This window comes from Pelophylax lessonae (assembly GCF_965119305.1).
Source record: "Pelophylax lessonae genome assembly, chromosome: 6".
NCBI classification, from domain to species: Eukaryota; Metazoa; Chordata; class Amphibia; order Anura; family Ranidae; genus Pelophylax; species Pelophylax lessonae.
The window spans coordinates 192,253,051-192,265,427 of record NC_138773.1 but is presented as its reverse complement, the minus strand read 5'-3'; the positions used below and the strand labels follow the sequence as shown (position 1 = coordinate 192,265,427).

The 12,377-nt window shown below is 42.0% G+C and overlaps 1 protein-coding gene across 1 annotated transcript in view; it reads right to left on the bottom strand.

The window, feature by feature from the left end:
* ALS2 (alsin Rho guanine nucleotide exchange factor ALS2) overlaps positions 1 to 12,377 on the bottom strand; it is a 150,934-nt gene that overhangs the window by 96,011 nt on the left and 42,546 nt on the right. The gene's annotated exons all lie outside the window — the stretch shown is intronic.

Here is a 12,377-nt window from a genome sequence, read left to right as displayed (position 1 = left end):
AACTCAGGACTTTGTACAGAGAGGACAATTGCTCTGTTTCTTCTCCCTGCAAAGCAGGGAGAAGAAACAGATATTTAGTGAAAAACAGCACACATTACACAAGCACTTGTTAGGCACACATTTACCCCTTGATTACCCAAAATGTTAACCCCTTCCCAGCCAGTGTCATTAGTACAGTATTATCACGAATCTCATTGTATTAGTGTCACTGGTGAAGTCCGCGGCAGTTAGTCAGTTTCCACCCAGTGTCTAGTGTCAGATTGCCCACCACACTATCACAGTTACTGAGCTCAGGATATGTTGCTGATCTCCGGCTTTAGTATAGTTTTTTTTTTTTCTCTAAATGTTTAGTCTTTTTTTTGTTTATATAATAAAAAAATAAAAACCCATTGGGCTCTTTCACACGGGCGATCCAATCAGATCCGCCTGTCAGTTTTTTAGGCGGATCTGATCGGATCCTCCATGCAGCTCTATGGGGCAGCGGATGTCAGCTGACACCCGCTGCCATCCGTATCCAATCCTGTCCGTGAAATTTGGACGGATGGAAACCCTATTTTTCCATCCGTTCAGGGATCGGATCGGATGAGAGCGGACAGGCGGTCCGCTCTCATCCGATCCCCCATAGAGAGCAGCGGGGGCTGTGACACCTCCTTCTCCGCACTGAAAGCGGAGACGGAGCTGTCATCCGTCGGCTCAGCGGGGATCGACGGATCGATCGAAGAAAATGCAAACTGCACAAATGATAAAGACACATACAGTATATTGTGTGTACATGATTTAAAGGTTATACAATGGGTGACTTTAAGAACAAAATAAGAATTTGTGGATTTGTTTTAAGGCTCTTGCCATGCTCATGTGTTTGAAAGACAACACAGGTGCAAAATCTCATGGACCTTAGCCCTCGTTCGCACTGGTGCGACTTGTCATGTGATTTAACAGTTTCAAATTGCACAACAAGTCGACCTGCTTGTCAGCAATAGAACAGTTCATATCGCGGCACCTCTCGTCACAGCGATTATGAAAAGGTTCCTGCACTACTTTTTACTGATTTCATTGCGAATTGCATAGACTTCTGTTAAATGAAGTTGCAATAAAATTGGCAGTGCAAATCGCATTCATGTGCGGCTTTGCAATTGCGCTGAAGTAGCACAATTTCAAAGATGCAGCCGGTGTGAATGGGGGCTTAGAGCCCATCTTTGGACAAATGAAAACGTTTTCCTGTGAAGTGGGGCTGTGAAAGGAGATACAATATAATGTTTGCAGGTTCAGATTGGGTATATATGCATGGTTCGGAGGCTAAGGCCCAAATCAGCTGCCCGTTCTGCCCTTTAAATATGCCGACACTTAACTGTTATTAACCCTTTTCAAACTTTTTATCCCCTAGGAACCCTTTAAATAATTTTCAAGTCTTCAGAAACACCTTCTGAAATGTCATTCATCAGAGGTCAGTGGGAAGGAAGCCCCTTATGTTGGTGATCAGTGGGAAGAATGTCCACCTTACATTAGTGAATGGAAAAAGAGAATTCAGTAGAGATCCAGCTTCATTAAAGTGGAATTCCAGCCTGTATTAAAAGAAAAAAAAAATGTAAAAGTCAGCAGCTACAAATACTGTAGCTGCTAACTTTTAGTATAAAGGACACTTACCAGTACAGGGTTCCCACAATGTCGGCACCCCAAGCCGATCAGTCCATCGGCTTCGGTACAGGCGCCTGTCATTGCTAGTAAGGGAAACCGGTAGTGAAGCCTTCATGCGCACTGCCCTTTCTGAATGGTCCCATCATCTTCTGGGACACACACAGGTCCCAGAAGGCAGCAGGAGGGAAGGAGGAGGGCCAATGCAATCGCAGAAATTATGCACCTCGATGCGGAGAGGTAGCACAAAGTCCAGCTGAAAATGAACACAAAAAGGTACCAAAAAGACTAAAAAACAAAATAGATATCCAAAAACTAGGGGGTGTGGGGTGCTCTATTGTTTCAGACCTTGTTGCATTCTAGCCTGGAACTCCACTTTAAAGACGTAGAAAAATACCTTTACATACATTTTAGTTTATTATGCCCTTTACATTTATTTTTTTTTTTTCAAAACAATTTATTGAAAATTTAGCGGTGTACACATCAACCAGTACAATTTCAAGTAACATGCCCTCTACATTTATTTGCCTAACTCCTCAATGGACCAGGTTTGAGCACTCACAAAACCTTTGACTCAGGGCTTGGTTCGCCCACTTTTATTAAAAAAAAAACATACTTTACACCACGATTCCCCACAGAGGGGTTTCCAACATCACTTCCACAAAAAAGCAAAACAGTGTTAGCCCTCCTGATTCTCCCTGCTCAGGCCTCAGGCCTATTGTCTGTTCCTTCAGATTGTTTCACAACACCACTCTGCTCACATACATACTCTGCATACCTCACAGCCCCTTGCTGCAGTGGCCCACACCCTAATCTCTGGGCAGGGGCCTTCTGTCTCCCAGGTGGAGTCCTGAACTCTACTCACATTCCATCACATATGGCCTGTGCACACCTGCACAATCAGCAGGTGCTGGCTGCTGCAAAAACATTAACCTAGAGTTGAAAACTTCACCCCACCCAATATTCTACTGAGAAGAAATTGTTCAGGGGCAGCCCTCGTGTGACCCTAACAAAGGACTGAATGGACTATCTCGGTACTCAAGGATAACAATGAAACATTTAAAACCTATTCAGTTTTATTGATCCATAGAGAAAAACAGAGACACGTGTCCATGAAGAAAAAGTATACAAATTAAAAAACTTGACAAAGCATTCTTAGTAATCCAGGCTGTTGTTTGTTAATGAGATGTGGTTACTCTTTAGAGATGTGTTGAGTCCTCTACATGTTTCGCAGTAAGAACCGCTTCTTCAGGAGGAATTACACAATTCATCTATAACAATATAATAATGGTCGACCAGTTTTGCCTATGAACGCATTATTTATATTACTATATTGTACATTTATTTTCAAGTATTTATGTACATATATTTATTTGGGGACACCAAATCCTCTCTACACTGGTGCAAGGCGAAGCCTTGTCACATATCTTACCTTCCTCTGTTTCAAGAGCAGAACAGAAGCATAAATCCCTAATTTTAGTATCTTTATGTCAGCTGTCACCCACATGGGCCCAATCTTGTCTGACATCAAATTGTGTCATCAAAGAGAAACTCTACTTCCTGTCTTGTTAGGTGACCTTCCCTGTGTCCCCATGTTACTCAGACTTAGACACCCCACACCTTTTACTGGTGTGCTTCCACATCACCATCTGCTTTTGTTTTTCCTGGGATTACACCAGCCATTCAACCATTGGGGAATTTACCAATCTTTTTACATTTCTGAACATGAGGGATACTCCTGTGCTTTAAGTTTCTGGTACTATTCAGTTTACAAAGTTCTCCTTCAATTTCCTCTACACCAGCCTCTAAACCTTTTCATCCTGAAGAAACCCTTAAAACGATTTTCAGGTCTTGGGGAACCCCTGTTAAAACCAAATTATCAGAGGTAAGTGGGAAAAAAATGCCCTTTACATTAGTGGTCAGTGGGAAGAATACCATCCTTTCACTGGAGGTCAATGAATGCAAATCTTACAGACAGCTAAACAAAAAAAAGATCAGTGGTGTCATGATGCTGGCTCTGTCTAATGGCATTGCCCCAGAACTATGCCTGCACCATCAGATGGGGAGGGCAGCCAACCACTGTTCAAGGAACCCAGAGTAACCTCTGGGGGAATGCTAGTTGAGAATATTTGCTCTAGAACCAGAGGTCTCTGAACTCTTTAAACAAATAACCAGTTTACGGTCCTTCAGATTTAAGAGGGGCCGGAATGTGACTATTAGGAGTAGAAAAGGTCGACTCCATTGGGAATTAACAATACCTCAAATTTGGTATCAGTGGGAGGAATAGTGCCCCATCATTGGTGTTGGTGAGAGGAATTGTGCTCCAACGTTAGTGTCATTGGGAGGTAGTCTGCCTCTTCATTGGTGTCAGTGCATGAAAATAGTGCCCCGGGCCGGATAAAAGCAAGCAGAGAGCCACATCTGGCCGCCGGCCATAGTTTGGAGACCACTGCTCTAGACCAACCCTTTATATTTATTTAACTCAGAAGGGGTCACGTTTCCAAACATTTTTAAAGAAATAAACTGCGGACTCTCACACCTTAGGAGTCTCCTGGACTTTGAAAATACTTTGCTCCAACCACCTCCTGATCTTGTAGGGGCCTACCTCTACTGCACTGGTTACCTCCTCTGTAATTGTTCAGCAACCACATATTTTCCAGGATTACCACCAATCATGTCCAATTGTTTATCACGTCTTCCATCACTTTGGTTACCGCTCCTTCTAGCTTCAGCCAATATCTCATGTTGACCCTTAGGTCCACCAGCGCTCGTATTCTCATGCCAATCAAAAGTCATAAACAATATACTTGTCAGGAACATCGTGACAACCATCAGAATTCTAACTGCACGTGCATCATTAGATACAAATATGAGCTTGCGCATGAGGGCTGTTTGAACCTGAACTCTGCACAAGCTCCTTGCTGAATTGTCTTTAGTTTTGCTCCTGTGTCCTTGATCCTGATATTTATTCTGATTCCGTTACCTATCCCACTTCCGCTTGATCTGGTTTCGGATCACCCTTGTCTGCTTATGATTATCTGTTACCGATGTTGGCCTGGACTACTGACTACACTTCTGCCCAGTGAATTTGTACCTCACTGCCCACTCATTGCTGACCTCTGCCTGTCCTTTACTATGATCCTGCCTACAACTTGGTGTCTCCCCGCTTGGCTGTTACTAGATCAGGCTTGGGAATGGACTTCTGTCCAACAGTTCGTGTTGAAACTAGGAGTTTCATTTGCACACATTTTCAAATATACAGTGCCTTGAAAAAGTATTTATACACCTTGAAATTTTACAATTTTTTTCATGTTACTTACAACCAAAATTGTAAATGTATTTTATTGTGATTTTTTGTGATAGACCAACACAAAGTGGCACATAATTGCAAAGTGGAAGGAAAATGAAAAACTGTTTTCAAAATTTAAAAAAAAATGAATATCCGAAAAGTGTGGCGTGCATTTATATTCAGCCCCCCTAAGTCAATACTTTGTAGAACCACGTTTGGCTGCAATTACAGCTGTAAGTATTTTGGGTATGTCTCTACCAGCTTTGCACATCTAGAGAATTACATTTTTACCCATTCTGCTTTGCAAAATAGCTCAAGCTCTGTCAGATTGGATAGAGAGCGTCTGGTAACAGCAATTTTCAAAGTCTTGCCACAGCTTCTCAATTGGATTTAGGTCAGGACTTTGACTGGGCCATTCTAACACATGAATATGCTTTGATCAAAACCATTACATTGTAGCTCTGGCTGTATGTTTGGGATCATTGTCCTGCAGGAAGGTGAACTTCTGCTTCAGTCTCAAGTTTTTTGCAGACTCTTAAACAGGTTTTTTTCGAAGATTGCCCTGCATTTGGCTCCATCTATCTTTCCAACAACTCTGACCAGCTTCCCTATTCCTGCTGAAGGAAAGCATTCCCACAATATGATGCTGCCACCACCATGTTTCAAGGTGGGGATAGTGTGTTTAGGGTGACGTACAGTGTTAGTTTTTCAAGACACACAGAGTTTTGCTTTTAGGCCAAAAAGTTTTATCTTGGTCTCATTTGACCAGAGCACCCTTTTCCACATATTTTCTTTGTCCCCCACAAGGCTTCTCGTAAACTGAAATCAGGACATTTTATGGCTTTCTTTCAACAATGGATTTCTTCTTACCACTCTTCCAAAAAGGCCAGATTTGTGAAGTGAACGACTAATAGTTGTCTTGTAGACAGATTCTCCCACCTGAATGTGGATCTCTGCAGCTCCTCCAGAGTTACCTTGGGCCTCTTGGCTGCTTCTCTAATGCTCTCCTTGCCTGGCCTGTCAGTTTAGGTGGACGGCCATGTCTTGGTAGGTTTGCAGTTGTGCCATACGCTTTCCATTTTCGGATGATGGATTGAACAGTGCTCCGTAGGAAGTTTAAAGCTTAGGATATTTTTTTATACCTTAAGACTGCTTTAAACTTCTCCACAACTCTATCCCTGACCTGTCCTATGTGTTCCTTCGCCTTCATGATGCGGTTTGTTCACTAAGGCTAAGTTCACATGTAGGCGTTTTGGGGCATTTTCGGGGAGTTTTTCTGCTCTAGGATCAGCTCAAAAAATGCCCAACAAGACAAATCCTTTTCATTTCAATGGCCCCTGTTCACATCTGAGCGTTTTGACGTTTTAAGCAAAACGCCCAACACTCAAAAAAGTACATGAGCTTCTTTTTGGGCAGATTACAGGCGTTTTTATTTTTTTCCGTTACTAGTCAACCTAAAAACGCCTGCACAAAAACGCCTGTAAAAACGCCTGTAAAACGCCTGAAAAAACGCCTGTAAACAGCAACGCCAAGATGTGAACGTAGCCCAATGTTCTCTAAAAAAACCTCAGAAGGCTTCACAGAACAGCAGTATTCATACTGAGATTAAATTACACACAGGTGGACACTATTTACTAATTAGGTGACTTCTGAAGGCAATTGGTTCTGCTAGATTTTAGTTAGGGGTATCAGAGTAAGCCCCTGTTCACATTGGCGCGATTTGTTATGCAATTTGATTTCAAACTGCTAGCAAATCACAGCCTATCGCTGCCAAAGGCACCGTCCCAATCAGTGCGACGCCGACTTTGCGGCGCAGCACGGATTTCCAGAAGGAGTTCCTGCATTATTTTTGGCGACTTCGGGGGCGACTTCAATAGACATCTGTGCATGAAACCGCACAGATGTCTTTCAAGTAACCCCCAAAGTCGGACAGAAATGCGACTTTGAAATTATGCGAGTTAAGATGAAGTCACACATATTTAAAGCTGCGTTCAATATTAACAAGAGCTAAAGGGGGCTGAATACAAATGCACGCCACACTTTTAAGGTATTCATTTTTAAAAATGTTTTAAAACAATTTATCATTTTCTTTCCACTTCACACTTATGTGCCACTTTGTGTTGGTCTATCACATAAAATCCCAATAATATACATTTACATTTTTGGTTGTAACATGACAAAATATGGAAAATTTCAAGGTGTATGGATAATTTATAAAGACACTGTATACTCTCACTCACCAGGGTGGTGTCATAGTTGTCCTGGGTAATCTCTGGCTCTAACACACTGAGCTTCTTGGAGGTTTCCAAGGACACCTTTCCTGCCCTAGACAAGGTTGCTAGGGAAGATTACATCTTGCTCAGTGGTCAGCCCTATCGTATTCACCGCAACATTTGGTCTCATGAAAAGCAAAGAAAATATTTTTCATTCTAAGGGCTGAATCTAGAAAAAGGCTACTAGCACAATACTCTAGTGAAGTATGTAAAAATAGGATAAAAAGAGTGCAGTACTAAAAGCTATACCATAACAAGTTCTTTGTGCATTTGAAACTCCAAAGGATATAACCGATAAAGTGCTATATATGCAATGGAAAAAAACATCTCATGTCAAAATATCTAGTGCATTTAAGTTTTATAAATTCAAAATAAACAAGGAGATAAACAATACTAAAAATAAAGGCATCAACCAATTCATAAATTAATATACAATAAATCAAAAAGTCTATAGGATTGAGTGGTAAAAGGTGATTGCAAGTATGATATTAGGCAATGAAGAACCACAGTCCACAAAATCATATGTTGAGATGTCACTAAAAGAGAGAGTGTAAAGAAGTATCTAGAAAATGCCCAAGGGGAGGTCACTCTACCAAACGTGATACAGTGGGGGGCTTACCAGACGGATGGGCCATTTTGGGTATTGGAACTGTTTGCTCTGGCTGCAACACATATGCCTGTATGCTGCATCTATTTGTAAGTACATGATTTTATATTAAATATTTTGGTCAAAAATGGGAGTACGCTATGGCCTCTGTGTTTATTCCATCTATATCTAAAATGTGACAAGTGAAACCGGCCAATTGTACTGGAGATTGGACTGGAGATGGCTATGCTTGCACCAGACAGGAGTGTATAGAGCAGTGATTGCAAACTTTGGCACCTCAGATGTTTCGGAAATACATTTCCCATGATGCTCAACTACACTGCAGAGTGCATTAGCATCATGGGAAATGTAGTTCCAAAACATCTAGGGTGCCATGGCTTGCCATCACTGGTATAGAGGGTCCATTTATTTCCACAATAGGAATACGGCTACAACTGATGTTTTATTACATTTATTAAGGCCCATAATGAACACCTTAACCACTTAAGCCCCGGAAGATTTTACCCCCATTCCGACCAGGGGGTATTTTGCGATTCGGCACTGCGTGAATTTAACGCACAATTGCGCGGTCGTGCGACGCTGTACCTAAACGAATTTGACGTCCTTTTTTTCCCACAAACAGAGCTTTCTTTTGGTGGTATTTGATCACCTGTGCGATTTTTTGATCACGCGCTATAAACAAAAAAAGAGCGTCAATTTTGCAAAAATAGCAATATTTTTCACATTTTTTTATATGAAATTCCCCCCAAAAAAAATGTAAAAATCTAAATTTTTAAAAATTTTCGGCCAATTTGTTTTATGCTACCTATGTTTGGTAAAAAAAATCACAAAAAGCGTATTTTGATTGGTTTGCGCAAAAGTTATCGCGTTTACTAACAAAGGGAAAGATTTTTGTCATTTTTGTTGTTTTTTTTTTAACGCGTAATGGCGGCGATCTGCGATTTTTTTTGCGGTACTGCGACATTGCGGCGGACAGATCGGACCCTTGACTGACATTTTTGACACTTTTGGGGTTACCAGTGACATTTCTACAGTAATCAGTGCTATACATATGCACTGTTACTGTAAAAATACACTGGTAGTGAAGGGGTTAACTTTATTTGGAAGGGAGGGGCTGTGTGTGTCCCTAGGGGCGTGGTTTCTACTGTGATTGGCTGTGGCTCTAGCTGTAAGGACACTGATCAACGGATCTACATACCAGATCCGTTTTATCAGTGTCTTTGCAGCGAGGAGAATGACAGGCAGTTTGTTTACACAAGCTGCCTGACATTCTCCCTCTCCCCCGCCGATCGCCGAGTGGCCGGCGGACATCGGGTCCGCTGGTCACACGCGCGGGGGGGTCCGTGACCACGCGGGAGCGCGCCTCCGGGGGTGCGCGCTCGCTCCCTAGACCCTCACAAGCAAGCAACGTAGCCCTACGTTAGTTTGCCTGTGAGGGGCTGACCGCCGACGTAGATAGTCGTGCGGCGGTCGGCAAGTGGTTAAACAGGGTTATAATTGTCCGGTAAGCCCCCCACTGTATAACATTTGGTGGAGTGACCTCTGAGTGACCATAGCAGTGCAGTGTTACCATAGTGATAATGTACTACTCCAAGGAAGTTACCATGATTATTAATTTTTTTAAAGTTGGATTGCTTATAACAGTGATGATCACTGTTATAAGCAATCATTTTTTTGAATGGCATCCATTCACTCATAGCCATCTATTGTAATAGCTGCCACAGCTATTATATGGTACAGGTGCACAGTGATCGATCCTCTTTGTACCATGTGATTACTGTGACCAAGCACAGAGATCATCACAACAATACACAATGAATGGCTACGAATAGAAGCCATTCATTGTGTACAACTGTCACGTGATCATGGTGATTGGTCACAGCGATCACATAGTACTGGGGCTGCCCCGGTACAATCATTTGTCATTAGTGACAGAACACATTGCAATACAGGCCCTAGGGCTCGCATGAGGTGCGTGAATGGGAGGATGTCATATGATGTCCACCCAAAACAGCAGTGCTCCCATTTGCCCATCATTTGTCTATAGGCCCGGCGGGAGGCAGTTAAAGGAGATATCCAGGAATAGATATTTTAACATAGTTACCTTTTTCCTGGCTTGGACCAATATAACTAGGTATATACAGTGCCTTGCGAAAGTATTCGGCCCCCTTGAACTTTTCGACCTTTTGCCACATTTCAGGCTTCAAACATAAAGATATAAAAGTAAAACTGTAATTTTTTGTGAAGAATCAACAAGTGGGACACAATCATGAAGTGGAACGAAATTTATTCGATATTTCAAACTTTTTTAACAAATAAAAAACTGAAAAATTGGGTGGGCAAAATTATTCAGCCCCCTTAAGTTAATACTTTGTAGTGCCCCCTTTTGCTGCGATTACAGCTGTAAGTTGCTTGGGGTATGTCTCTATCAGTTTTGCACATCGAGAGACTGAAATTTTTGCCCATTCCTCCTTGCAAAACAGCTCGAGCTCAGTGAGGTTGGATGGAGAGCGTTTGTGAACAGCAGTTTTCAGTTCTTTCCACAGATTCTCGATTGGATTCAGGTCTGGACTTTGAATTGGCCATTCTAACACCTGGATATGTTTATTTGTGAACCATTCCATTGAAGAATTTGCTTTATGTTTTGGATCATTGTCTTGTTGGAAGACAAATCTCCTTCCCAGTCTCAGGTCTTTTGCAGACTCCATCAGGTTTTCTTCCAGAATGGTCCTGTATTTGGCTCCATCCATCTTCCCATCAATTTTAACCATCTTCCCTGTCCCTGCTGAAGAAAAGCAGGCCCAAACCATGATGCTGCCACCACCATGTTTGACAGTGGGGATGGTGTGTTCAGGGTGATGAGCTGTGTTGCTTTTACGCCAAACATAACGTTTTGCATTGTTGCCAAAAAGTTTGATTTTGGTTTCATCTGACCAGAGCACCTTCTTCCACATGTTTGGTGTGTCTCCCAGGTGGCTTGTGGCAAACTTTAAACAATGATTTTTATGGATATCTTTAAGAAATGGCTTTCTTCTTGCCACTCTTCAATAAAGGCCAGATTTGTGCAGTATACGACTGATTGTTGTCCTATGGACAGAGTCTCCCACCTCAGCTGTAGATCTCTGCAGTTCATCCAGAGTGATCATGGGCCTCTTGGCTGCATCTCTGATCAGTCTTCTCCTTGTATGAGGTGAAAGTTTAGAGGGACGGCCAGGTCTTCGTAGATTTGCAGTGGTCTGATACTCCTTCCATTTCAATATTATCGCTTGCACAGTGCTCTTTGCGATGTTTAAAGCTTGGGAAATCTTTTTGTATCCAAATCCAGCTTTAAACTTCTCCACAACAGTATCTTGGACCTGCCTGGTGTGTTCCTTGTTCTTCATGATGCTCCCTGCGCTTTAAACGGACCTCTGAGACGATCACAGTGCAGGTACATTTATACGGAGACTTGATTACACACAGGTGAATTCTATTTATCATCATTAGTCATTTAGGTCAACATTGAATCATTCAGAGATCCTCACTGAACTTCTGGAGAGAGTTTGCTGCACTGAAAGTAAAGGGGCTGAATAATTTTGCACGCCCAATTTTTCAGTTTTTTGTTAACAAAGTTTGAAATATCCAATAAATTTCGTTCCACTTCATGGATTGTGTCCCACTTGTTGTTTCCTTCACAAAAAATTACAGTTTTATATCTTTATGTTTGAAGCCTGAAATGTGGCAAAAGGTCGCAAAGTTCAAGGGGGCCGAATACTTTTGCAAGGCACTGTACCTGTGGGATCCCTCTGGAAGCTGGAAATTATTGAGTAGGCACCACTACTACATTGATCCCCACTAGCTTCCGGGTCCAGAGCCAAGCAGCTGCCCTGCAAGGTGGTCAACCAGAGCATTGCATTACACCGCACCTGCTATAGTCCTCTCAGAGTTGGCTACCTTGAGTAATATATATATATTTTTTTAATCACAACGAGCTCTTTAATATATAAAGAGAGAAAGATATACAAACAATAGTGCAACAAGCAACGTAGATGGTGACAACGTCATACAGTGTAAGGATGTTGAATGTACAACACTTGAGTATCGGCAATAATATGCAGGCAAATCTAACAATATGCATTAAAAATGGACAAAAAAAGAGCCTTTGGAAATCAGAGTGAACAGTGTACAGGAAGCATTATAAAGTAACCGTAGGGTGAGCTTAGTGGAGTGATTTAGTTCTCCTCTGCGTAGATATTTACAACTTTGTCATGTGATCAGCACTCAGTTTGGGGACTCCCTTCACCTGTTTGAGGTGATTACTGGCCAAGATCCCAAGAAATTAATCTCTACATTCTATAACAGTCTAATGCTGCCTGCTGTAACTACACAGGCCTACCAATTAAAATCACGTTGGGGTGCAGATATAGGGAAAATAGTGGATGAGGACTGGGATGAGGTCATAGATACCTGCAAATTAGTGTCTCCCAAACTCTCCGATTGTCTCACTCACCCTTTATATTCTACATAGATCCTACTCAACACCTATCAGTCTTTCTAAGTACCGACCAAACCACAACTCAGCATGCCCTACATGTGG